Source organism: Molossus molossus, unplaced genomic scaffold (assembly GCF_014108415.1).
Source record: "Molossus molossus isolate mMolMol1 unplaced genomic scaffold, mMolMol1.p scaffold_m16_p_2, whole genome shotgun sequence".
In the NCBI taxonomy this organism is placed as follows: Eukaryota; Metazoa; Chordata; class Mammalia; order Chiroptera; family Molossidae; genus Molossus; species Molossus molossus.
In genome coordinates, this window is record NW_023425355.1 from 113,873,809 (window position 1) to 113,901,295 (window position 27,487).

Consider the following 27,487-nt stretch of genomic DNA (forward strand, 5'->3'; position numbering starts at 1 on the left):
CGGGGCGGGGCCTCAGGGAGTCAGCAGGGCGGGGCTACCAGTGTGGCCAGGTTGCTGGAGTCCCAGATATGGCGGCTGTCTGCCGCCCCAGGGAAGGGCTCACCAAAGGAACAAAGGCCTCTTACAACACGTTTGTCCAGGAGAAAGCCCCCTCTCCAGCCCTCGCTCCAGTGCCAAACAGCTCAGTTCTTCCCTGTGTGTCTCTGGCGCCCCTCGAGCTGCCTCCCCTCCGAGCTTAGAGGGAGAGAGTCCGATAAGTCCGTGCGCGGGCCCTTTAAGGAGCTGCCTGGGGCTCCAGCCGCATCAGCCACCCTGAGCCTCTGTTCCCGCTGGTTTTCCAGCCAGAAGTGATGGGGATTCTCTTCCTGGCACTGGAACCCTGAGCGGGGCCCCTGGTGTGGGACGGGGACCCCTCCGTCCTCAGGAAGGACCTTCCCAGCCGAGGTGTCCTCCTGATTTTTATCCACCACACATGGGTGTGGGCCCAGCCCGTCCCCTCCGCCCTCCCACCAGTCTGGATGCGGCTGCTGCTGTGATCCCGCAGCTGTAGGACTGCCAGGCAGCGTGATTTCAGGCGGTTTTGAATGATGGTTGTTCTGTAGTTTAGTTGTAACTTTGATGTGGTTGTGGGAGGACGCGGTACCGCGTTTACCTCCCCGCCATCCTGACCAGGAGTCCTCCCATCAGAGCCCCTTTAAAACACTGGTATGGACACTGGGGAGAGATTCATGGTAAATTCTCCAAGATTATGAGGATTAAGGAGGATATAAACCTAGTGACACTGGTGACCGTATCAATTGCCATAAGGAGAGAGTCTACCTGAGATTGAAACCCACACAAAGAAAAGAACTGAGATATGGGAATGAGAAGGCCAGAGTCCTAATGAAACTGCATGGACCCCCGGATCCAGCCATGACTGGAGCAAGAGATTCAATTGCTAGAGCCAAGAAATTCTCCCCTCTGTTTGAAAAATTGTGGTAAAATGCATCAAACATAAAATTTACCATTTTAACACTTTTAAGAATGCGATTCAGTGGCATTTAAGCGCACTCACTTTGCTGTGCAACCATCCCCACTGTTCTTCTCCAGAACTTTTCCATCATCCCAAACTGAAAGTCCATACTCGTTAAATTACAACTCCCCTTTCTCCCTTCCCCCAGGAAATTTTCTTTCAGGTTTAAACTGTTTTGATTTCGATTTGTGTATCTTGTAATTAAAAGAGTCAACATTGCCTTTTTTTTTCTTATCCTCACCTGAGGACATTTTTGCATTTATCTTCAGATAGAGCAGGAGGAAGAGAGAGAGAGAAACATCGATGTGAGAGAGACACATCGCCTGGCTGCCACCCACACGACCCCAACCGGGGGCGAGGAGGAACTGCAACAAGGTATGTGCCCTTAGCAGGGACCGAACCTGGGACTCTCTGGTGTGCGGCCCACACTCTAACCGCTGAGGCAAACTGGCCAGGGTTACATTGCTTATTTATTTATTTATTTTGCATGGCTCTTTTCGGTTTATTGCATGAAGGAGTTACACTAGTCCAAGTTAAATACAGAACCCAAATGGTTACATTATACAAGCTGTGAGGTTTTTAAACTTGTGACAAGGGACAGAAGAGAAATTCTACTTATTGCAAGGAAATCCTCACTTAAGCTTCAGTGAGCCAAAAGCACTTAAAACCCATAAACCTTCAGCCGGTCGTCCTTAGCCAGTCCATTCTCCACGAGGAACTGGAATATGTTCTTACAATGGTCTCCCTGTAGCTGAATTACTTCTCCATATTCTGGATGCTCAATTACAGTACCAATGCCCGCAAATTTCTTTTTAAACACCGTTACTAGTTTCTTTTTATCGTAATCATCAGCGATCCCTTGGACAGTAGTAAGGGTCTTCCTGCCGATTCTTGTTGAATTCTTCTATAGATACAATCCTCAGCACCAGCAGGAAGCAGATCATCACCCTGACTTGTATCAGCAAAGGAGTCTAAAGAGTGGAGGTTCTGGAGAGCAGACAAAAGATATGATTCCTTTTCTTTCTTTTTTGGATTTTTTGTCTCATTTTTATTTATTTATTTTTAAAATTTATTTATTTATTTTTGTTACAAATGTTTCTCCTTTTTCCCCCACTGATTCCCCCCTCCCCCTTCCTCCCCGCCCTATCCCCAGTTTTGTTGTCCATGTCCATTGTTCATGCATACATGCATATAAGTTCTGTGGTTTATCTCTCCCCCACAACCCCCTCTTCTGGGGATTGTCAGTCTGTACCCCACTTCCATGTCCCTGGGACCATCCCATTCCTCAGACTATTATGTACATTATATTCCACAAATAAGTGAGATCATATGATACTTGTCTTTCTCTGTTTGGCTTGTTTCACTTAGGATGATACTTTCCAGGTCCCTCCATGTCGTCTCAAGGATAAGAGATCTTTCTTTCTTGCAGCTGCGTAGTACTCCATTGTGTATATGTACCACTACTTTTTTATCCATTCATCTACTGATGGACATTTGGGCTGTTTCCAGATCTTAGCTATTGTAAATAGTGCTGCTACAAACATGGGGGTACATATATTCTTTCTGATTGGTGTTTCAGGCTTCTTAGGGTATACTCCTAGAAGTGGGATCACTGGGTCAAATGGAAGTTCAATTTTAATTTTTTGAGGTAACACCATATTGTTTTCCATAGTGGCTGTACCAGTCTGCATTCCCACCAGCAGTGTACTAGAGTCCCCTTTTCTCCACACCCTCGCCAACACTTGTTGTTTAATGATTTGTTGATGGCGGCCATTCTGACAGGTGTGAGGTGATACCTAATTGTTGTTTTAATTTGCATCTCTCTGATGATGAGTGATGTTGAGCATTTCTTCATTTGTCTCTTGGCCATTTGTATGTCCTGTTTGGAGAGGTGTCTATTTAGTTCCTCTGCCCATTTTTTAATTGGGTTCTTTGTCTTCCTTTTGTTGAGCTGTATGAGCACTCTGTATATATTGGAAATTAACCCCTTATCTGATATATCATTGGCAATGATGCTTTCCCATACAGTGGGTTGATTTTCCGTTTTGATGATTGTATCTTTTGCTGTGCAGAAGCTTTTGAGTTTGATGTAGTCCCATGTGTTCATTTTTTCCTTTGTTTCTGTGCCTTAGGTGATGTATTCGTGAAAATTCTGCTGCGTATGATGTCTGAGATTTTGTTGCCTACATTTTCTTCTAGGATTTTTATGGATTCATGAGTTACATTTAAGTCTTTTATTCATTTTGAGTTTATTCTTGTGTATGGTGTAAGTTGATGGTCTAGTTTCATTTTTTTGCATGTAGCTGTCCAATTTTCCCAACACCATTTATTAAAGAGGCTGTCTTTACTCCACTGTATGCTCTTGCCGCCTTTGTCAAATATTAATTGAGCGTATTGCCTTGGGTCCATTTCTGGGTTTTCAGTTCTGTTCCACTGGTCTATATGCCTGTTCTTGTGCCAGTACCAGGCTGTTTTGGTTACAGTCGCTTTGTAGTATAACCTGATATCTGGTATTGTGATCCCTCCAACTTTGTTCTTCTTTTTCAAGATTGCTGTGGCTATTCGGGGTCTTTTTTGGTTCCATATGAACTTTTGAAGTATTTGTTCTAGTTCTATGAAATATGTCGTTGGTATTTTGATGGGGATTGCATTGAATCTATAGATTGCTTTGGGTAGTATGGACATTTTAATTATGTTAATTCTTCCAATCCATGAACAGGGTATGTGCTTCCACTTTTTTATATCTTCCTCTATTTCTTTTTTCAATGACCTGTAGTTTTCTGCAAATAGGTCCTTTACTTCTTTGGTTAAGTTTATTCCTAGGTATCGTAATTTTTTTGGAGCGATGGTAAATGGGATTGTTTTTTCAGTTTCTCTTTCTGTGAGTTCATCATTGATGTACAAGAATGCCGTCGATTTCTTGACGTTAATTTTGTATCCTGCTACTTTGCCAAATTCATTTATTAAGTCTAATAGAGTTTTGATGGAGTCTTTAGGGTTTTCTATGTACAATATCATGTCATCTGCAAATAATGACAGTTTCACTTCCTCCTTTCCAATTTGGATCCCTTTTATTTTTTCTTCATGTCTGATTGCTGTGGCTAAGACTTCCAGTACAATGTTAAATAAGAGTGGCGAAAGTGGACATCCCTGTCTTGTTCCTGTTCTTAATGGAAATGTTTTTAGTTTCTGTCCATTGAGTATGATGTTGGCTGTAGGTCTTTCATATATGGCCTTTATTATGTCGCGATATGATCCCTCTATTCCTACATTGCTGAGCGTTTTTATCAGAAATGGATGCTGGATTTTGTCGAATGCTTTTTCAGCATCTATTGATATGATCATGTGGTTTTTATTCTTCATTTTGTTTATGTGGTGTATCACGTTTATTGATTTGCGAATATTGTACCAGCCTTGCATCCCTGGGATGTATCCCACTTGGTCATGGTGGATAATTTTTTTGATGTATTTCTGGATCCGATTTGCTAGTATTTTGTTCAGGATTTTGGCGTCTATGTTCATCAGGGATATTGGCCTGTAGTTTTCTTTCTTCGTAGTGTCTTTTTCTGGTTTTGGAATTAGAATTATGCTGGCCTCATAGAACGTGTTTGGAAGTCTTCCTTCTTCTTGAATTTTTTGAAATAGTTTGAGGAGAATGGGTGTTAGTTCTTTTTTGAATGTTCGGTAAAACTCCCCCGTGAAACCATCTGGGCCTGGGCTTTTGTTTGCTGGGAGAGTCTTGATTACCTCTTCAATTTCCTTAGTTGTTATTGGTCTGTTCAAGTTTTCTATCTCTTCCGGGAATAGTTTTGGGAGACTGTGTGTTTCTAGAAATTTGTCCATTTCGCTGAGATTGTCGAATTTGTTGCCATATAGTTGTTCATAGTAGTTGTTAACGATCTTTTGTATTTCCGCGGTGTTCGTTGTTACTTCTCCTCTTTTATTTCTGATTTTGTGTATTTGGGTTCTCTCTCTTTGTTTCTTGGTGAGTCTAGCTAAGGGTCCATCAATCTTGTTTATCTTTTCGAAAAACCAGCTCTTTGTTTCATTGATCCTTTGAATTGTTTTTTTGGTCTCTATGTCATTTATTTCTGCTCTGATCTTTACTATTTCCTTCCTTCTACTTGCTCTGGGGTTTTCTTTTTGTTTGCTTTCTAATTCTTTAAGTTGTGAGGTTAAACAGTCAATTAGAAATTTTTCTTGTTTTTTGAGGTAGGCCTGTAGTGCTATGAACTTCCCTCTCAGAACTGCTTTTGCTGCATCCCATAGATTTTGTGTTGTTGTGTGTTCATTTTCATTGGTTTCCAGGAAGTTTTTGATTTCTTCCTTGATCTCCTCGGTGACCCATTCATTGTTTAATAACATGCTATTTAGCCTTCATGTGTTGAAATGTCTTTGCATGTTCTTGTTGCAATTGATTTCTAGTTTCATGACATTGTGATCTGAGAAGATGCTTGATATGATTTCAGTCTTCTTGAACTTGTAGAGATTAGTTGGTGTCCTATCATGTGGTCTATCTTTGAGAATGTCCCATGTGCACTTGAGAAGAATGTGTATTCTGTAGTTTTGGGGTGTAATTCTCTGTAGATATCTATTAAATCCATTTGGTCTAGTGCTTCATTTAGAGTCTCTGTTTCCTTGCTAATTTTTTGCCTAGAAGATCTATCCAGTGCTGTCAACGGGGTGTTAAAGTCCCCTGCTATGATTGTATTGTTGTCGATTTCTCCTTGGAAGTCCTCCAGAAGATTTTTAATATATTTTGGTGCTCCTATATTGGGTGCATATATGTTTATCAAGGTTATATCTTCCTGTTGGATAGATCCTTTCAATATTATGTAGTGGCCGTCTTTGTCTCTAGTTATGGTCTTCATTTTGAAATCTATTTTATCAGATATGAGAATTGCTACCCCAGCTTTTTTTTGCTTTCCATTTGCTTGGAAAATTTTTTTCCATCCTTTCACTTTCAACCTATGTGAGTCTTTTGTTGAGAGGTGGGTCTCTTGTAAACAACATATAGATGAGTCATGCTTTCTTATCCACTCAGCTACTCTGTGTCTCTTTATGGGAGCATTCAATCCATTTACGTTTAAGGTGATTATTGATATGTACTTATTTATTGCCATTTTTGTTTAGTGTGGTTCTATTTTTCTTCCCTTTTCTACTGCTAATTACAGCAGTCCTTTTAACATTTCTTGCAGTGCTGGTTTTGTGCTAATGTATTCCCTTAGCTTTTTTTTTGTCTGGGAAGCTCTTTATTTGATCTTCTATTTTGAATGATAGCCTTGCTGGGTAGAGTAGTCTTGGATTCAGATTCTTGTTTTTCATGACTTTGATTACTTCATGCCATTCTCTTCTGGCCTGTAGTGTTTCTTGTGAGAAGTCAGCTGAGAGCCTTATGGGGTTCCCTTTGTAGGTAACCTGTTGCTTATCTCTTGCTGCTTTTAGGATTCTCTCTTTGTCTTTAATTTGTGGCATTTTAATTACTATGTGTCTTGGTGTGGGCCTGTTTGGGTTCTTCTTACTTGGGACTCTCTGTGCTTCTTGAACTTGAATGCCTTCTTCCTTCACCAAATTAGGGAAGTTTTCTCTCACTATTTTTTTGAATATATTCTCTATCCCTTGCTCCTTTTCTTCTTCTTCGGGGACTCTTATGATGCGAATATTATTACGTTTCCAGTTGTCCCATAGTTCTCTTAAGCTGTCTTCCTGTTTTTTAATAGTTTTTTCCTTTTGTTTTTCTGATTGGTTGATTTTTTCTACCCTGTCTTCTAATTCACTGATCCGGTCCTCAGCTTCCCCTACTCTGCTTTTTTAAACCTTCCAATGTGTTTTTCATTTCGGATATGTCATTTTTTATCTCTTCTTGTTGGTTTTTAATTTCCATTTGGCTTATTTTCAGTGTCTCTATGTCCTTACTCATGCTGTTCAGCTTCCTCAAGATCATGGCTCTGAATTCTAGCTCTGTTAACATGCCCAATTGCTCCACATTGATCTCATCTTCGGTGGAGGTGTCTTGCTCTTTCATTTGGCTTCTGTTTCTGTGTTTCACCATTTTAGCTATCACTGTGGGCTTTGGAGCCTGTCAAGTTCTCCCTGTGGGTGTTGGTGTTCTGCTGTTTGTGGCTCCCACTCCTGTGTTTAGATGAGCGAGGGAGGACCCGCGTTGAACACCACTGTCAAGTCTTACTTTCCTGGTTTAGAAGATCTTCTAATGCTTTATTATTCTAGAGAGAATTTTAAACTTGAGAGCCGACAGCCCTGGGAAGGTCAATTTGACTTCTGATTTCCTCAGGTAACCTTCCAGACATCTTGGGCTCCGGCAGAGGGAGGGCGGACTGGACTGGAACTGTGTCGGGACACTCGGGGTTTGGAGGGCGCTCAGAGCTTTGGCTGAGTGCAGCCACTCAGGACGGTGGCCACATTGCTCCTTCCCAGGGCTCTGAGGAGAGGCAGCAGCCCCTCCCTCAGAGATCGAATATGGACATTTTAATGATGCTAATTCTTCTGATCCATGAACAAGGTATGTGCTTTTATTTTTTCTTCCTGTCGGATTGCTGTGGCTAAGACTTCCAGTACTGTGTTAAATAAGAGTGGCGAAAGTGGGCATCCTTGCCTTGTTCTTGTTCTTAAGAAAAATGCTTTTAATTTTTGCCCATTGAGTATGGTGTTGGCTGTAGGTCTTTCACATATTGCCTTTATTATGTTGAGATATGATCCCTCTATTCCCAGATTGCTGAGCGTTTTTATCAGAAATGGATGCTGGATTTTGTCGAATGCTTTTTCAGCGTCTATTGATATGATCATATGATTTTTATCTTTCATTTTGTTTATGTGGTGTATCACATTTATTGATTTGCGAATATTGTACCAACCTTGCCTCCCTGGGATGAATCCCACTTGGTCATGGTGAATATTTTTTTTGATGTATTGCTGGATTCGATTGGCTAATATTTTGTTCAGGATTTTGGCATCTATGTTCATCAGGGATATTGGTCTGTAGTTTTCTTTCTTTGTAGTGTCTTTTTCTGGTTTTGGAATTAGAATTATGCTGGCCTCATAAAACGAGTTTGGAAGTCTTCCTTCTTGAATTTTTTGAAATAGTTTGAGTAGAATGGTATTAGTTCTTCTTTCAATGTTCAGTAAAATTCCCCTGTGAAGCCATCTGGGGCTGGGCTTTTGTTTGCTGGAAGAGTCTTGATTACATCTTCAATTTCTTCTGTTGTTATTGGTCTGTTAGTGTTTTCTATCTCTTCCCAGTTCAGTTTTGGGAGATTATGTGTTTGTAGAAATTGGTCCATTTCACTTAGATTGTCGAATTTGTTGCCGTATAATTGTTCATAATATTTGTTAACAACCTGTTGTATTTCTGTGATGTCAGTTATTATTTCTCCTCTTTCATTTTTGATTTTGTGTATTTGAGTTCTCTCTCTTTGTTTCTTGGTGAATCTAGCTAAGGGGCTATCAATCTTGTTTCTCTTTTCAGAGAACCAGATCTTTGTTTCATTAATCCTTTGAATTGTTTTTTGTTTTGTTTTTGGTCTCCATGTCATTTATTTCTGCTCTGATCTTTACTATTCCCTTCCTTCTACTTGCTCTGGGGTTTTCTTTTTGTTTGCTTTCTAGTTCTTTAAATTGTGAGGTTAGATATTCTGTTAGAAATTTTTCTTGCTTCTTGAGGTAGGCCTGTAGTGCTATGAACTTCCCTCTCAGAACTGCTTTCGCTGCATCCCATAGATTTTGTGTTGTTATGTGTTCATTTTCATTGGTTTCCAGGAAGTTTTTAATTTCTTCCTTGATCTTTATGGTAACCTATTCATTGTTCAATAACATGCTATTTAGCCTCCATGTTTTCAAATGTCTTTCTATGTTCTTGTTGCTATTGATTTCTAGTTGCATGCCATTGTGATCTGAGAAGATGCTTGATATGATTTCAATCTTTTTGAACTTGTAGAGACTTTCTTTGTGCCCTAACATGTGGTCTATCTTTGAGAATGTCCCATGTGCACTTGAGAAGAATGTGAATTCTACAGTTTTGGGTTGTAATTCTCTATAGATATTAAATCCATTTGATCTAGCGCTTCATTTAGAGTCTGTGTTTCCTTGTTAATTTTTTGTCTATTCAGTGATGTCAGTGCGGTGTTGAAGTCCCCTCCTATGATTGTAATGCTGTTGATTTCTCCTTTGAAGTCCTCCAAAAGATTTTTAATGTATGTTTGTGCTCCTATATTGGGTGCATGTATGTTTACCTAAGTTATATCTTCCTGATGGATAGATCCTTTCAATATTATGTAGTGGCCTTCTTTGTCTCTAGTTATGGTCTTCATTTTGAAATCTACTTTATCAGATATGAGTATTGCTACCCCAGCTTTTTTTTGCTTTCCCTTCACTTTCAACTTATGTGAGTCTTTTTTTGTGAGGTGGGTTTCTTGTAAACAACATATATGTGACTCATGCTTCGATGATGCGAATGTTATTACGTTTCCTGTTGTCCCACAGTTCTCTTAAGCTATCTTCCTGTTTTTTAATTATTTTTTCCTTTTGGTTTTCCGTTTGCTTGATTTTTTCTACACTGTCTTCTAATTCACTGATCGGGTCCTCAGCTTCCTCTACTTTGCTGGTTAGTCTTTCCAATGTGTTCTTCATTTCTGCGATGTCATTCTTCATTTCCACTTGGTTGGTTTTCAATGTTTCTACATCTTTACTCATGGGGCTGATGTCCTTACTCATGCTGTTGAGCTTCCTCAAGATCATGGCTCTGAACTCTACCTCTGATAATTTGCTTAGCTGCATTTCATTTATCTCATCTTCGATAGAGTTCTCTTGTTCCTTCATTTGGGATTTGTTTCTTTGTTTCACCATTTTGCCTATCTCAGTGGGTTTTAGAGCCTGCCAAATTTTCCCTGTGGGTGTTGTTGTTCTGCTCTTTGTGGCTCCCTCTCCTGGGTTTGGATGAGCCTGGGCGGGTCCACGTTAAACACCACTGTCAAGTCTTACTTTCCTGGGTAGATTTGCAAGCCCAGAAAAGGTTCAGTTATCCTCCAGATTTTTCCTGGTGGCTAGTAGTCTCAGTTACTCAGTGCCTTGGAATGTAGCCCTGGTGTTCTGCATGAGAAGATTTCCAGAGGGTGGGATAGATGGTGGTTGTTAATGAGCCTCAATTTGCATTTCTTTGCCTCACCTGTGAAAGGCTGAATCTCCGAGTGTGGGGGAGGCTGCTGCTTTTCCCCACAGCTCTGGGAAGGAGCACACCGGCCACTGTCCTTTTTGGGCACAACTCAGCAAACACTCTGAGTGCCCTCCAACTCTTGGGTGTCCTCACAGAGTTCCAGCCCAGTCTGCCCTCCCTCTGCTGTAGCCCCCAGGTGAGTGGCTGTGGCTATTTTAGTGCTCTGTCCCGGCTGTCTGGGCTGTGGAGCAGGCTTGGTCTTTATTCCACAAGGGTTCTGCTCACAGCTAAGACTGCTGCTGTTTGTCGGCTCCTAGCCCGCCACCCTCTCGTGACTCCACAGATCCTACCAGTGTCCCTGGTTATATGGTCTTGTCCTGCTGCTTTTCTGATGCTTTTTTCCGAGGACTTGTCTTTATTTTAGTTGTAATTCCTGTTTGGTTCTGGGAGATCGTCTGTGTAACTTCTATTCACTGTGCCTCCATTTTTACATCCTCTAAGCCTCTCTTGTGCGCAGCTGGGTTGCACAGTCCTCTCTGGTGCCCCTGCACCCTGCAGGTTCCATGGGTAACTGGATCACACAGTCCCTGCTGGGTCGCACAGGCCTCTCTGGTGCCCCTGCACCCTGCAGTGCCAGCGGGGGGCAGCTGGATTGCTCCAGTCTCTCTCAGGCTCTGGCTTCCCACTGCTCTTGTGAGCTACTGGACCACACAGGCCTCTGTGGAGCCCCAGGTCCCGAAGCTGGCTGCTGGGGAGTGCTGCTGCCCCTTGGGGCTCAATGCCTGTTCAGCTTTTGCTGTAGTTTTTTGGATGGGTCTCAGCTGCTGGTCTGTGCTTCTGTTGCCTGGGGATGGATGTCTGCTCCCCAGCCTCTGTTGCTGGGGGTATATCTCGACTCTGATTGGGCTGCTACTATGGGGGATTGTCCTGGGCTCTGGGCTGTCCATGGCTTCTGCGACCAGCACCTTGGCAGCTCCACTACTGTGCACTGGTCTGTGTTGACACAATGTCCACTGCTCCAATGGTGCCGGGTACACTGGTGGGCTCAGGTTGCTGGGCCCTAGCCACTCCCACTACCTCCTCCCAGGGAAGACCCGGGATCTTCCAAAATGCTGGGACCTCCCTGCAGCTCAGGGAGAAGTGCCCTGAAGGGCCACTAACCGTGGTAGCCAGTCAATCCCGTCCACAGCACAGGAACCTTCTGCTCCCTGGCTCTGCACTGCTCGGGTTTGGTCGTCCACCTTCACATCCACTCACACTCTCTCACACACTAGCTCACTCTCTCACACACTCACCCTCCCTCCGGTCTTGCCCGCTGCCATCTTCTGATATGATTCCTTTTCCTTGATGGAAAGGGCCTGCGGGAGGCTGGGGGAGAAGGCAGGCAGGGGGACGGAGCGTCGGGAAGCGAGGGGGGCTCCAGGGGGCGGTTGCTACGTCCTCAGCAGTGGCTCAGCGACTGGGCACATTGCTTATTTTTTAAGCAATGAAAACATGATATAAAATATACAGTTATCATATATAATAAGAACTATAAAATATTCATATTCTTTGACACAGTTATTTTATTCTGGGAAGTATAACCCAAAGAACTGTCCCCCTCAATAAACCTATATTGAACAAAAGCATTCAAGCTATTGATAGTAGTGAATTATGAAAACAAGATGATATACAGCAGTATGGGTGACAACTACGCAACATATTGAATGACATTACACAGATCATGTAAAAACATGAAAATGTTCATATAAAATAATATCAAGTGAAAAACGTAAGAGAAATAGCAGGCATCCGTTGATGATATGTGTATGGGGATGAAAGACTTGAATATACACGTCACACAATCCCATGTAAAGTTACTCAGTTTCATTAATTGCCAGGGAATTATACATTTTAAAAAACCATAATTTGATACCACTTCATGCCCACCAGAATGGCTCAAAAGAAAACACAATAACAAGTATTGGTGAGGATGTAAAATAGTTGGAAAAGCTCATACATTGTTGCTGAGAGTGTAAATTAGTACAATGATACCAGAAAACTGTCTCACAGTGTATATTCTGTTCCTGGGTATACACACCCAAGAGAAATTCACTACTTGAATGCACAGCAGCAGGAGAATGGATCAATACATTGTGGATATTCACACAATGGAATACCATAGACAGGGGTCTGCAGTCTATGGTCTATAGGCAAACCTGACTTGCTGCTTGTTTCTGTAAATAAACGCTCATTTGATTATATAGTCTCTGTGGCTACTTTCACGCTGCAATGGCAAAGTTGAATAGTTGTGACAGCCCTGGCCGGTTTGGCTCAGCGGTTAGAGCGTTGGCCTGAGGTCCTGAGAGACCCGGGTTCGGTTCCTGCTAAGGGCATGTACCTCGGTTGCAGTTTGTCCCCGGCCCTGGTCGGTTGTGCGGGTGGCAGCCACTCGATGTGTCCCTTTCACATCGATGTTTCTCTCTCTCTCTCTGTTCCTCTCTCTCCCTCCCACTCTACCTGAACAAAAAATGGAAAAATGTCCTCGGGTGAGGATAAAAATAAATAAATAAATAGTTGTGACAAACCATATGGCCTGCAAGCCTAAAACATTTACTATCTGGTCCTGTACAGAAAACGAGAATGCTGGCCCTGCTATACAGCAACGAGAATGAATGAACTACAAGTACGTGCAGCAGATGAATGATTTCATCCACTGAAAAATGATATCAACTGGGTGTTTTGTCACAGAAAGGGGCTTATTGGGGAAAATGAAAGGGTTGCAAACCAGTGCAGAGAGACATGACAGCCACGTGCCCAGTGCACACAGACATGGCAGCCACGTGCACTCCCTGGCCTGCATATGCCAACGTGGAGGGGTATTTATAGAGGGGAAATGGAAGTGAAGGGAAAGCAAAGTTAGAATCACAGAGCTTTATTATAAACATAGAGTTCTTTCTGTAGGGTTCGCACGATTACATAGAGTACGAGAATTCTTCTCATAAGCCCCAACTCTTCCCGTAAAGACCCTCCTGACTGATTATGTTCCTTTAAAGTTTCAGTTAGTCTAAAATCTCACGAACAGATTATTGAGCAGAAAAGCCAGACACAAATGAGCACACGTACGATTTCATTTACATAAAGTACAAAAGCAGGCAAATCTCTTCTATGCTGCCAGAAGGCAGGATGGTGGTTCCTTTCGGGGAGGCTGTACCTGAACTAGGCGGTGAGGGGGCTTCTGGGAAATGGTCATGTTCTGGTTCTGGTTCTGGATGCTGTTTGTGAACATTCACCCAGCTCTGCACTGACCATATGTGGGTTTTACATATCACACATCCTAAGTGCAGAGCTGAGGGAATGGCGTGCATTCATCATAATGCCTAAATTTACCAAGCACAAAAAGACAATTACTGGCCCGGCCGGTGTAACTCAGTGGATTGAGTGTCATCTCATGGACTGAGAGGTCCCGGTTCGATTCCCAGTCAGGACACATGCCCAGGTTGTGCGCTCGATCCCCAGCTGGGGGCATGCAAGAGGCAGCCAATGGATGTTTCTCTCTCATTGATGTTTCTATCTCTCTCTAAAATATCAATAAAAGCCCTGGCCGGTTTGGCTCAGCGGTTAGAGCGTCGGCCTGTGGTCCAGAGAGACCAGGGTTCAGTTCCCGCTAAGGGCACGTACCTCAGTTGCAGTTTGTCCCCGGCCCTGGTTGGGTCGTACGAGGGGCAGCCACTCGATGTGTCCCTTTTGCATCGATGTTTCTCTCTCTCTCTCCCTCCCGCTCTATCTGAACAAAAAATAGAAAAATGTCCTCGTTTGAAGAAAAAAAAATAAAATAAAAGTAAAATAAAATATCAATAAAAACATTTTAAAAATACAATTACTGGAATTTGAAAAATTGAAAAACAGTTATATGTACTCAATGAAATGTGCTATCTGAAATTAGATCCTGGAACGAACAATTACGTTAGTAGAGAAATTGGGGACATCTGAACAGCGTCTGTAGTTGAGGTAATAGTAATAGTAATATATTAACATTGGTTCTTTCATTTTGGCTAATGTACATGATGCAAGAGGCTCACATCAGGGGAAGCTCGGTGGGGGTGCACAGGAACTCCGTCTTGGCTTCGCTACTTTTCTGTAAATCTAAAGTTATTATAGAATTAAAAGTTTAAAAAGCAGACTTCCGGTCAGGATGGTGGGGAGGTAAACGCGGTATCGCGTCCTCCCACAACCACGTCAAAGTTACAACTAAACTACAGAACAACCATCATTCAAAACCGCCTGACATCGAGCTGAACGGCAGCCCTACAGCTGCGGGATCACAGCAGCAGCCGCATCCAGCCTGGTGGGAGGGCGGAGGGGACGGGCTGGGCCCACACCCACATGTGGCGGATAAAAATCAGGAGGACACCTCAGCTGGGAAGGTCCTTCCTGAGGACGGAGGGGTCCCCGTCCCACACCAGGGGCCCCGCTCAGGGTTCCAGTGCCAGGAAGAGAATCCCCATCACTTCTGGCTGGAAAAACCAGCGGGAACAGAGGCTCAGGGAGGCTGAAGCGGCCGGAGCCACAGGCAGCTCCTTAAAGGGCCCGCGCACGGACTTATCGGACTCTCTCCCTCTGAGCTCGGAGGGGAGGCAGCTCGAGGGGCCCCAGAGACACACAGGGAAGAACTGAGCTGTTTGGCACTGGAGCGAGGGCTGGAGAGGGGGCTTTCTCTGGGACAGAGGTGCCGTCAGAGGCCTTTGTTCCTTTGGTGAGCCCTTCCCTGGGGCGGCAGACAGCCGCCATATCTGGGACTCCAGCAGCCTGGCCACACTGGTAGCCCCGCCCTGCTGACTCCCTGAGGCCCCGCCCCGCCCCACCCAACTTTCAGGCCCACCCAAGCTGTTGCCACTTGCTTAACCATAGGATTGGCCTGTCTTGGATCCTGCTTCAGGTTTTCCTAAAGTCTTTCAAACGAGCAGCATCTGGTCTCAGCTAGCCCCATACCACTCGTTAAGTAATACACAGAAACAAACACAGGGAGGCAGCCAAAATGAGGAGACAAAGAAACAGGTCCCAAATGAAAGAACAGAACAAAATCCCAGGAAAAGAACTAAGCGAAATGGAGATAAGCAACCTAACAGATGCTGAGTTCAAAATACTGCTTATAAGGATGCTCAATGAACTTAGTGAGAACCTCAGTGAACTTAGGGAGGGCCTCAAGAGCATAAAAAAGGACCAGTCAGAAATGAAGGAGGCATTAACTGAAATAAAGAATAATTTACACAGATTCAATAGTAGAGTAGGTAAAGCCAAGAAGCAAACCATCGATTTGAAATCTAAGGAAGCAAAAAACACCCAATCAGAACAAAAAAAAAAATCCAAAAAAGTATGGATAGTGTAAGGAGCCTCTGGGACAACTTCAAGCGTGCCAACATTTGCATCTTGGGGCTGCCAGAAGGAGAAGAGAGAGAACAAGAAATGGAAAACGTATTTGAGAAAATAATGGCAGAAAACTTCCCTAACCTGGTGAAGAAAACAGACCTACAAGTCCAGGAAGCACAGAGAGTTCCAAATAAGATGAACTCAAAAAGGTTCACACCAACACACATCATCATCAAAATGCAAAAGGTTCAAGACAAAGAGAGAATCTTAAAAGCAGTAAGAGAAATCTTAAAAGAAGCAGTTAGTTAACCTAAAAGAGAGTTTCCATAAGACTGTCAGCTGATTTCTCAAAAGAAACTTTGCAGGCCAGAAGGGAGTGGCAAGAAATATTCAGAGTGATGAAAACCAAGAACCTACAACCAAGATTACTCTATCCTGCAAAGCTGTCATTTAGAATCGATTCTGTCTTTCCCAGACAAGAAAAAGTTAAAGGAGTTCATCACCGCCAAACCGTTATTATATGAAATGTTAAAGGGTCTTTTTGAAGAAAAAGATAAAATATATAAACAAACAAAATGGCAATGAATACATATCTATCGACAATGGAATCTACAAACAAAATGAAAAGGTAGAACAGAAACATTCTCATAGATACAGAGAACATTTTGTTGGTTGCCAGATGGGAGGGGGGTTGGGGGAATGGGTGAAAAAGGTGAAGGGATTAAGAAGTACAAATTCATTGCTAGACTGACAAACCTCAAAGGAAAAGGGGTTGGGGGGTGGGTGGGAAGAAATAAACCAAAGAACTTATATGTAACCCATGGACACAGACAATAGTGTGGGAAAAGGCAGGAGGGGGGGTGGGAGTGGGGAGGAGGGGGTCAATGGGGGGAAAATGAGGAACATCTATAATACATTCAAAAATAAAGATTTTAAAAAGTCTAAAAAGCTATAGAGCTAGCAGCAGTTCACAAACTTTTGGTCTCAAAACCCCTTTACACTCTTCAAAATTACTGCGGACCCCCAAAGAGCTTTTGTTTGCGTGGGTTGCAGCTATCACTATTTACTGCATTACAAAGGAAAGCAGAACCATTGTAAGTATGCATTTGTTAATTCACTTAAAACAAGATGAGAAACCTATTACACAGTAACCTAAATCATATACTTTTATGAAAAACAACTCCCTTTTCCAAAGCAAACAAAAATGGCCAGAAGAGCGGCATCGTTTTGCGTTTTTTCAAATCTCTCCCGTATGACTGCGTGGAAGATAGCTGCTCCCTCCACGTGCCCCCCTGTCTCTGTGTCAGCAAACACGGAGCCCTTGGACAATGCACACTGTACACTGAGACAGCGACAGTGAAAAAGGCAATATCTTCGTGTTATTATGAAAATACTTTTAACCTCGTGGGACCCCTGAACTGCACTATCCAGGAATTGATTTTTTTTTTTCCATTGGACTCTGTGTTCAGTAAAATTGCTGAAATTAGATAATGTTTTTGATGTTAAAACCAAAACAAAGTCTCTTGCTAGAAGCTAATGAGGCATCACCGCCAAGAGGCCAGCAGCTCCTGTCCTAGCTTCCGTTTCTGCATCTCTGCTGCAACAGAACGGGGCTCCTGCCCTGGTTGCCAAGGATGCCTGTTCTGGATCGAAAGCCCTGGTCACCACTTAGGGTTCCAGCGGATGTCCATGCATGGATTTTATTTTTTTATTTTATTTTATTTTTTTTATCCTCACCCGAGGACATTTTTCCATTCTTTGCTCAGATAGAGTGGGAGGGGGAGAGAGGAACGGAGAGAGAGAGAGAAACATCGATGTGAAAGGAACACATCGAGTGGCTGCCACCCGCACGACCGACCAGGGCCGGGGACAAACTGCAACCGAGGTACGCGCCCTTAGCGGGAACCGAACCCGGGTCTCTCAGGACCGCAGGCCGACACTCCAACCACTGAGCCAAACCGGCCAGGGCCATGCATGGATTTTAAACACAATGCCAAGAGACTAACGCTGAGGTCATGCCTGGGAGGGGTGTGTAGCCTGCTCGGGTTTTATTCCAGGGCTCACACAAGGGCACTGGACTCCGGACTTCAGTGCATGTGTGTGCCCAGGCCTGCACTTGAAGAGTCACTGCCAACAGGGCACTGCCAGCCAGGACAGGCTGCCCCAGCTCTGCCCTGTGCCACCAGCACCACCCAGCCAAGCACCACCTTCTTTCTATTTGTTAATTCTTTATATCAACTAGATTTGGCCTAGAAATTTTTGTCGAACTATAACCTACATGTGACAACACACAGATCTATGAATTTCCCAGACTGAGCATATCCGTGTGGCCCTTATCCCAGAAGCTGCTATGGAGCCATTCCCAGTTAAAAAAAAACCCACCCGCCCCGTTAGATGACCACTATCCTGATTTCTAACACCATAAATTGGTTTTGCCAGTTTCCATACTTCACATAAACGGAATAAACTCAATGTCATCTGTGTGAGTATCTATGTTGTTACATTTAGTGTAGTTCATTCATTCTCATTCCTAGACAGTAAATATTCCCTTGTATGACTCTGACTCTACCAGAATCTGTTTATCCATCCTCCATGGACATCTGGGCTATTTCCCGTTTGGGGCTACTATGAATAAGGCTGCCATGAACGTTCTTGTAGAAATCTTTTTGTGGCAACATTAGCTAGTTTTAAATATACACTTACCATAGTCATGGTTTTGTTTTGTTTTGTTTTTAAATCCAACGTTACAAACTGTAATCTAAAAAGCAAAATTGCCTCCCCCATTTCTGTCTTCTTTCAACACCTTTATTGTAAGCCCTATTAAGTTTCATGAATTCTTCCAGAAATTTCTTAAGCATATAAACACACACGCATACGAATGAGATCACTCTTTTTGCACTTTTAGGTTTTTTTCATTTAACAATTCTCTTGGAGATTGTATTAGTCATGATAGACCAGAATAGGCTGAGGTAATAAAAAGCTTTCACAATCTCAGGGGTTTAAATGTTTCTTTCTCACTCTAGCGATATGTCTAACCCAGGTAGATAAGAGGGCTACACTCATCATTGTCGCTCAGAGACCCAGGCCCTATCTCAACACTTGTGTCCACAATCACTGGGGTAGGGAGAAGGTGATATCATGCACCAGGGATTCACCCAGAAGGGACATATGTCATGTCTGCTCAGATCTCATTAGTCAAAAGCCACATGTTATACCCATCTTCAAAGATGGTGGGAAAGTGCAATTCTACCCTGTATGGGGAGAGAGAAGAGAGGCAGAACACTTGCGAACATCTTTAATGACTACCATGGAGATCTTTCTACATCAGTGCCCACAGATCTACTGCATTTTACCACAATAACAATGGACGGCAAATTACTTAATCAATGCTTATCACTGGACAATACAAGCAAACAACAATGAACGTCCTTTCACATTTATCTTTACCTGCTTGATCAGTATATCTGTGGATAAACTCCTTGAAGTAGAATTGCTCAATCAAAGAGTTTGCGCATCTTCAAACTGTGCTAAATATTGCCAAATTGCTAAGTATTGTGTAATTGTCTCCTGAAGGAGTTGCCAACTTACACACGTACCAAGAGAGAATGAGAGTTTCTATTTTTATTTTTTTATTTTTTAATCCTCACCCGAGGACATTTTTCCATTTTTTGCACAGATAGAGTGGGAGGGAGAGAGAGGAAGAGAGAGAGAGAGGGAAACATCGATGTGAAAGGGACACATCGAGTGGCTGCCACCCGCACGACCAACCAGGGCCGGGGACAAACTGCAACCGAGGTACATGCCCTTAGCAGGAACCGAACCTGGGTCTCTCCGGACCGCAGGCGGATGCTCTAACCGCTGAGCCAAACCGGCCAGGGCGAGAGTTTCTATTTTTATTATATCCTGGTTCTATCTAACTCTAAATCTTTGGCCCTGGCTGGTGCGGCTCAGTTGGTTAAGCATTGTCCCATGAATGGAAGAAAGGTCACTGGTTCGATTCCAAGTCAGGGCACATACCCAGGTTTCCGGTTTGATTCCAGTCAGGGTGCATGCTGGAGGCAACAGACCTATCAATGTTTCTCTCTCTCTCTCTCTCTCTCTCTCTCTCTCTCTCTCTCTCTCTCTCCCTTCCTCTCTCAATCTCTCTAAAATCAATAAAAGTAGCTCTGGCTGCTTTGGCTCATCAGTTAGTTGGATTCAATTCCAGTCAAGGGCATGTACCTGGGTTGCAGGTTCTATCCCTGGCCCAGTTGGGGTCGTGAGGGAGGCAACTAATTGATGTATCTCTCTCACATAGATGTTTTTTCTCTCTCTCTCTCTCTTCCATTCACTCCCTTCTACTCTATCTAAAAATTAATGGAAACATACCCCCCAGTGAGGATTAACAAAAAATATAAATAAATAAATAAATAAATAAATAAATAAATAAATAATTCTTTGACCATTAGGTAGGGTAATATTGTTGTTTTAATTTGCATTTCTTTTTTTTTTTTTTTAATCCTCACCGAGGATATTTTTTTTTCCCATTTATTTTCAGATAGAGTGGGAAGGAGGGTGGAAGGGAGAGAGTGAGAGAGAGAGAAATATTGATGTGAAAGAGACACATCGGCTGGTTGCCTTCCACATGACCCCAACCAGGGCCCAGGATGAACCGCAACCGAGGTACATGCCCATGACTGGAATCGAACCTGCGACTCATTGGTCTGAGGGCTGACACTCTAACAGCTGAGCCAAACCAGCCAGGGCTAATTTGGATTTCTTTAATTAGGAATTACATTGAGCATGTTATCACATGCTTATTAGCCATTTATATTTCTTTTTTTCTAAGTTACCTATTCCTGACCTTTGCTCATTTTCTGTTGGGGTTTTGGTCTTAGTTCTCATTGATTAGATCTCTTTACATATTCAGGACATTAGCTCATAGTCTGCCATGTGTATTTCAAAGATTTTCTTTTTGGTCTGTAGTTATCTTTTGTCTTTACAGTATTTTTGTTTGCACATACATTTTCAAGTTTATGTAATTAAACTACCCATTTTTTGCTTTGTGGATTCTGGATTTGGGAACTTGTTTTAAAAGAGCTTTCCTAACCAAAATATATATTTTTAAATCACTGTGTTGGTCTTCTGCTACGTTTCTTTCTAAAACTTTTATCTTCCTTTACTTTTGGAGGAGCTCCTTCAAATGACAGGCTGATGTTACTAAAAATTTGTTTCTTACAGAAAGTGGGTAGATAAATATTGAAACAAACTTATGTTATCTTGCATGTTAGGCGTTACAGCTCTTTTCCTAAATTCACTCTATTTTGTCTCTAGGAAAATATCATGACTGGCCTAATTAAAGATATTTCCTATGGAAAAAATTTGATCTGGGTCAGCGGGAGCTGTTTCTGCCTCCTTTCCAAGTCTTGTTTCCTGTACACAGACCCCATAATTATAGGTGGACAGAGCTGAGCTGATGGAACAACTACAAAACGGGCAAGATAAAAAGATCAAGAAAACAGCCCTGCCGGTGTGGCTCAGCGGTTGAGTGTCAACCCTGCACCAAGAGGTCACCAGTTCAATTCCCGGTCAGGACACATGCCCAGGTTGTGTGCCCGATCCCCAGTTGGGGGCATGCAGGAGGCAGCCAATCGATGCTCTCACTCATCGATGTTTCTATCTCTCTCTCCCTCTCCCTTCCTCTCTCTCTAAAATCAATAAAGAAAAAAAAATTGTTTTAAAAGATCAAGAAAACGGAGGGTAGTTACTTTCTATTCCCTTTTTCCTGGGCGTGGGAACTTCAGAAATGCACAAACTAAAAGCCTAGGATACCTAAATTTACATAAAAGAAGCAAGAGGGGGTGAAACTATATATTCTCACTGGTACACAGAAATGACATCGCTTTCTGGCTTAAACTTTAACACCTGTCCATTAATAGCAGAAAGATTAAATAAATTATGGGGTATTCATACCATGGAATACTAGACAGCAGTAAGAGTGAACAAACTAGAGCCCCATGCCACAACAGCAGAACTGATTCTCTAAACTTCAAGCACAGGCAAAGTTAAACCACGTGGTTTTAGAATACACGCATGAGTGCTCAAAATATAAGGAAAAGCAAGAAAATGATTACTATAAAAGTCAGGAGAGAAATTATTTCTTTTCCTTTTAAAAAAATGTTTTTCTTTATTGATTTTAAAGAGAGAGGAAGGGAGAAGGAGAGAGAGCTAGAGACATGGATGAGAGAGAACATGGATTGGCCGCCTCCTGCATGCCCCCCACTGGGGATCGAGCCCACAACCTGGGGATGTGTCCTGACTGGGAATCGAACCAGGACCTCTTAGTCCATGGGACGACGCTCAATTCACTGAGCGACACCTGCCAGGCTGGCTTTAGTATTTTTGTTTGCTAAATCTGGCCACCCGAAACTGTCTAGGACAAGGATACTGGACTCAAAGACAAATATTGGAACAAAAGATACTCCTAGTGCCCTCATCACTTATGAATTACAAGAGTTTTGGAAGCTCTGTGCCAGGAACTGGGGACAGACACCAATATATCTATTTTCTTTTCTCTCACAAGATGTAGTTGCATTAAAATTGTACACATTTTTATTACATTTACATCAAAATTTTATTTTTTTCCAATTTTTATTCATTCATTTTTGTTACAGATGTTTCTCCTTTTTCCACCCCTAGACACCCTCCTCCCCTTACATCAAAATTTTAAATTGAAGTAGGTGGTAAAAATAAAAATATTTGAACATCCTCATATGTTTCAAAAATATTTTTCTTCTAAAATATTCAAAATTGTGTATTAAAATTAAATGTCAATGGTTACCAAGGGCTAGGGCAGGGGGAATGGGGAGTTAGTGTTTAGTGGGTGCAGAGTTTCAGTTTTGCAAGATAAAAAGAGTTCTGACCCTGGCCGGTTTGGCTCAGTGGTTAGAGTGTCGGCCTGCAGACCAGAAAGACCCGGGTTCGGCTCCCGCCGCTAAGGGCATGTACCTCGGTGGCAGTTTGTCCCTGGCCGTGATTGGGGTCATGTGGGTGGCAGCCACTTGATGTGTCTCTCTCACATCGATGTTTCTTTCTCTCTCTCCACCTCCCTCTCATCCTCCTGCTCTTTCTGAAGATAAATGCAAAAATGTCCTCAGATGAGGATTAAAAAAAAAAAGAGTTCTGGAGATGGATAGTAATGATGGTTACACAACAGTATAAACATACTTAGTACCACTGAACTGTATAGTTTAAAATAGTTAAAGTGGTGCCCGGCCGGTGTGGTTCAATGGTTGAGCTTCGGCCCATGCACCAAGAGGTCGCTGGTTCGATTCCCAATCAGGGCACATGCCCAGGTTGTGGGCCTGATCCCCAGTGGGGGGCATGCAGGAGGCGGCCAATCAATGTTCTCTCTTATCCATGTTTCTATCTCTCCTTTCCTCTCTCTAATATCAATAAAGAAAAAAATTTTAAAAATAAAAGTTAAAGTGGTAAATTATGTTATGTGTATTTTACCACAGTACAAACAGGTTAAGTTAAATGGTAAAAATAATCAACAGATAGCAAATTTTTATCTAAATTATTTTTTTAATTTATCTATTTTTGTTACAAATGTTTCCCATTTTTCACCCACTGATTACCCCCTCCTCCTCCCTCCCCACCCTGTCCCCACCTTTGTTGTCCATGTCCATTGTCCATGCATACATGCATATAAGTTCTGTGGTTTATCTCCCCCCCCCCCCTTCAGGGGATTGTCAGTCTGTACCCCACTTCCACACTTCTGGGACTACCCAATTCCTCAGACTGTTATATTCATTATATTTCACAAATAAGTGAGATCATATGATACTTGTCTTTCTCTGTTCAGCTTGTTCACTTAGGATAATACTTTCCAGGTCCCTCCATGTCGTCTCAAAGGATAAGAGATCTTTCTTTCTTACAGCTGCATAGTACTCCGTTGTGTATATGTACCACAGCTTTGTTATCCATTTGTCTACTGATGGACATTTGGGCTGTTTCCAGATCTTAGCTATTGTAAATAGTACTGCTATGAACATGGGGTATATATATTCCTTCTGATTGGTGTTTCAGGCTTCTTAGGGTATATTCCTAGAAGTGGGATCACTGGGTCAAATGGCAGTTCAATTTTTAATTTTTTGAGGTAACACCATATTGTTTTCCATAGTGGCTGCACCAGTCTGCATTCCCACCAACAGTGCACTAGAGTCCCCTTTTCTCCACACCCTCGCCAACACTTGTTTGATGATTTGTTGATGGCAGCCATTCTGACAGGTGTGAGATGATACCTCACTGTTGTTTTAATTTGCATCTCTCTGATGACTAGTGATGTTGAGCATTTCTTCATATGTCTCTTAGCCATTTAAATGTTCTGTTTGGAGAGGTGTCTATTTAGTTCCTCTGCCCATTTTTTAATTGGATTCTTTGTCTTCCTTTTGTTGAGCTGTATGAGCACTCTATATATATTAGAATTTAACCCCTTATCTGATATATCATTGGCAATGATGTTCTCCCATACAATGAGTAGCCTTTCCGTTTTGATGATTGTATCTTTCGCTGTGCAGAAGCTTTTGAGTTTGATGTAGTCCCATGTGTTCATTTTCTCCTTTGTTTCTGTTGCCTTAGGTGATGTATCAGTGAAAATTCTGCTGTATATGATGCCTGAAATTTTGTTGCCTACAGTTTCTTCTAGGATTTTTATGGATTCATGAGTCCCATTTAAGTCTTTTATCCATTTTGAGTTTATTCTTGTGTGGAGTGTAAGTTGATGGTCTAGTTTTATTTTTTTGCATGTAGCTGTCCAATTTTCCCAACACCATTTATTAAAGAGGCTGTCTTTACTCCACTGTATGCTCTTGCCACCTTTGTCAAATATTAATTGAGCATACTGCCTTGCATCCATTTCTTGGTTCTCTGTTCTGTTCCACTGGTCTATATGCCTGATCTTGTGCCAGTACCTGGCTGTTTTGATTATAGTGGCTTTGTAGTATAACCTGAAATCTGGTAATGTGATCCCTCCAAACTTGTTCTTCCTTTTCAAGATTGCTGTGGCTATTCGAGGTCTTTTTTGGTTCCGTATGAACTTTTGAAGTATTTGTTCTAGTTCTGTGAAGTATGTCATTGGCATTTTGATGGGGATTACATTGAATCTATAGATTGCTTTGAGTAGTATGGACATTTTAATGATGCTAATTCTTCCGATCCATGAACAAGGTATGTGCTTCTACTTTTTTATATCTTTCTCTATTTCTTTTTTCAATGACCTGTAGTTTTCTGTGAATAGGTCCTTTATTTCTTTGGTTAAGTTTATTCCTAGGTATCTTAATTTTTTTGCTGCAATGGTAAATGGGATCGTTTTTTTAGTTTCTCTTTCTGTGAGTTCATCATTAGTGCATAAGAATGCCATTGATTTCTTGACGTTAATTTTGTATCCTGCTACTTTGCCAAATTCATTTATTAAGTCTAGTAAATTTTTGATGGAGTCTTTGGGGTTTTCTACGTATATTATCACATCATCTGCAAATAATGACAGTTTCACTTCCTCCTTTCCCATTTGGATCCCTTGTATTTTTTCTTCATGTCTGATTGCTGTGGCTAAGACTTCCAGTACTGTGTTAAATAAGAGTGGCGAAAGTGGGCATCCTTGCCTTATTCCTGTTCTTAAGGGAAATGCTTTTAATTTTTGCCCATTGAGTATGGTGTTGGTTGTAGGTCTTTCATATATGGCCTTTATTATGTTGAGATATGATCCCTCTATTCCCACATTGCTGAGCGTTTTTATCAGAAATGGGTGCTGGATTTTGTCGAATGCTTTTTCAGCATCTATTGATATGATCATATGATTTTTATCTTTCATTTTGTTTATGTGGTGTATCACATTTATTGATTTGCGAATATTGTACCAGCCTTGCATCCCTGGGATGAATCCCACTTGGTCATGGTGAATAATTTTTTGATGTATTGCTGGATTCGATTTGCTAGTATTTTGTTCAGGATTTTGGCATCTGTGTTCATCAGGGATATTGGTCTGCAGTTTTCTTTCTTTGTAGTGTCTTTTTCTGGTTTTGGAATTAGAATTATGCTGGCCTCATAAAACGAGTTTGGAAGTCTTCCTTCTTGAATTTTTTGAAATAGTTTGAGTAGAATGGTATTAGTTCTTCTTTCAAGAACTATAGTTCGGTATAAATCCCCCGAGAAGCTATCCGGGCCTGGGCTTTTGTTTGCTGGGAGAGTCTTGATTACATCTTTAATTTCTTCTGTTGTTATTGATCTGTTCAAGTTTTTTGTCTCTTCCTGGTTCAGTTTTGGGAGACTATGTGTTTCTAGAAATTGGTCCATTTTGCTTAGATTGTCTAATTTGTTGCCGTATAATTGTTCATAATATTTGTTAACAATCTGTTGTATTTCTGTGGTGTCAGTTATTATTTCTCCTCTTTCATTTCTGATTTTGTGTATTTGGGTTCTCTCTCTTTGTTTCTTGGTGAGTCTAGCTAAGGGTCCATCAACCTTGTTTCCCTTTTCAAAGAACCAGGTCTTTGTTTCATTGATCCTTTGAATTGTTGTTGTTGTTTTTTTTGGTCCCCATATCATTTATTTCTGTTTGATCTTTACTATTTTCTTCCTTCTACTTGCTCTGGGGTTTTCCTTTTGTTTGCTTTCTAGTTCTTTAAATTGTGAGGTTAGATATTCTGTTAGAAATTTTTCTTGCTTCTTGAGGTAGGCCTGTAGTGCTATGAACTTCCCTCTCAGAACTGCTTTCGCTGCATCCCATAGATTTTGTGTTGTTGTGTGTTCATTTTCATTGGTTTCCAGGAAGTTTTAAATTTCTTCCTTGATCTCCATGGTAACCCATTCATTGTTCAATAACATGCTATTTAGCCTCCATGTTTTCAAATGTCTTTGCATGTTCTTGTTGCAATTGATTTCTAGTTGCATGTCATTGTGATCTGAGAAGATGCTTGATATGATTTCAGTCTTCATGAACTTGTAGAGACTTAGTTTGTGTCCTAACGTGGTCTATCTTTGAGAATGTCCCATGTGCACTTGAGAAGAATGTGAATATTGTAGTTTTGGGGTGTAATTCTCTGTAGATATCTATTAAATCCATTTGATCTAGTGCTTCATTTACAGTCTGTGTTTCCTTGTTACTTTTTTGTCTAGAAGATCTATCCAGTGATGTCAATGGGGTGTTGAAGTCCCCTACTATGATTGTATTGCTGTCAATTTCTCCTTTGAAGTCCTCGAAAAGATTTTTAATATATGTTGGTGCTCCTATATTGGCCTTCTTTGTCTCTAGTTATGGTCTTCATTTTGAAATCTACTCTATCAGATATGAATATTGCTACTCCAGCTTTTTTTTGCTTTCCATTTGCTTGAAAGATTTTTTTCCATCCCTTCTCTTTCAACTTATGTAAGTCTTTTGTTTTGAGGTGGGTTTCTTATAAACAACATATATGTGAGTCATGCTTTCTTATCCAGTCAGCTACTCTGTGTCTCTTTATCAGAGCATTCAAACCATTCACATTTAAGGTGATAATTGATATGTACTTATTTATTGCCATTTTTGTTTAGCATGGTTCTATTTTTCTTCCTAGTTCTTCTACTAATTACAGCAGTCCTTTTAGCATGTCTTGCAGTGGTGGTTTGGTGTTAATATATTCCCTTAGCCTTTTTTTGTCTAGGAAGCTCTTTATTTGACCTTCTATTTTGAATGATAGCCTTGCTGGATAGAGTAGTCTTGGATTCAGATCCTTGTTTTGTATGACCTTGATTACTTCATGCCACTCCCTTCTGGCCTGTAGCGTTTCTGTTGAGAAGTCAGCTGAGAGCCTTATGGGGTTTCCTTTGTAGGTCATCTGTTGCTTATCTCTTGATGCCTTTAGGATTCTCTCTTTGTCTTTAATTTTTGGCATTTTGATTACTGTGTGTGTTGATGTGGGCCTGTTTGGGTTCTTCTTACTTGG

General features: G+C 41.7%; 1 pseudogene; it reads right to left on the minus strand.

Annotated features, from left to right (window-relative positions):
* Nucleotides 1-1,673: 1,673 nt before the first annotated feature.
* LOC118635460 lies at nt 1,674-13,446 on the minus strand (annotated as a pseudogene).
* Between the last annotated feature and the right edge of the window lie 14,041 nt (nt 13,447-27,487).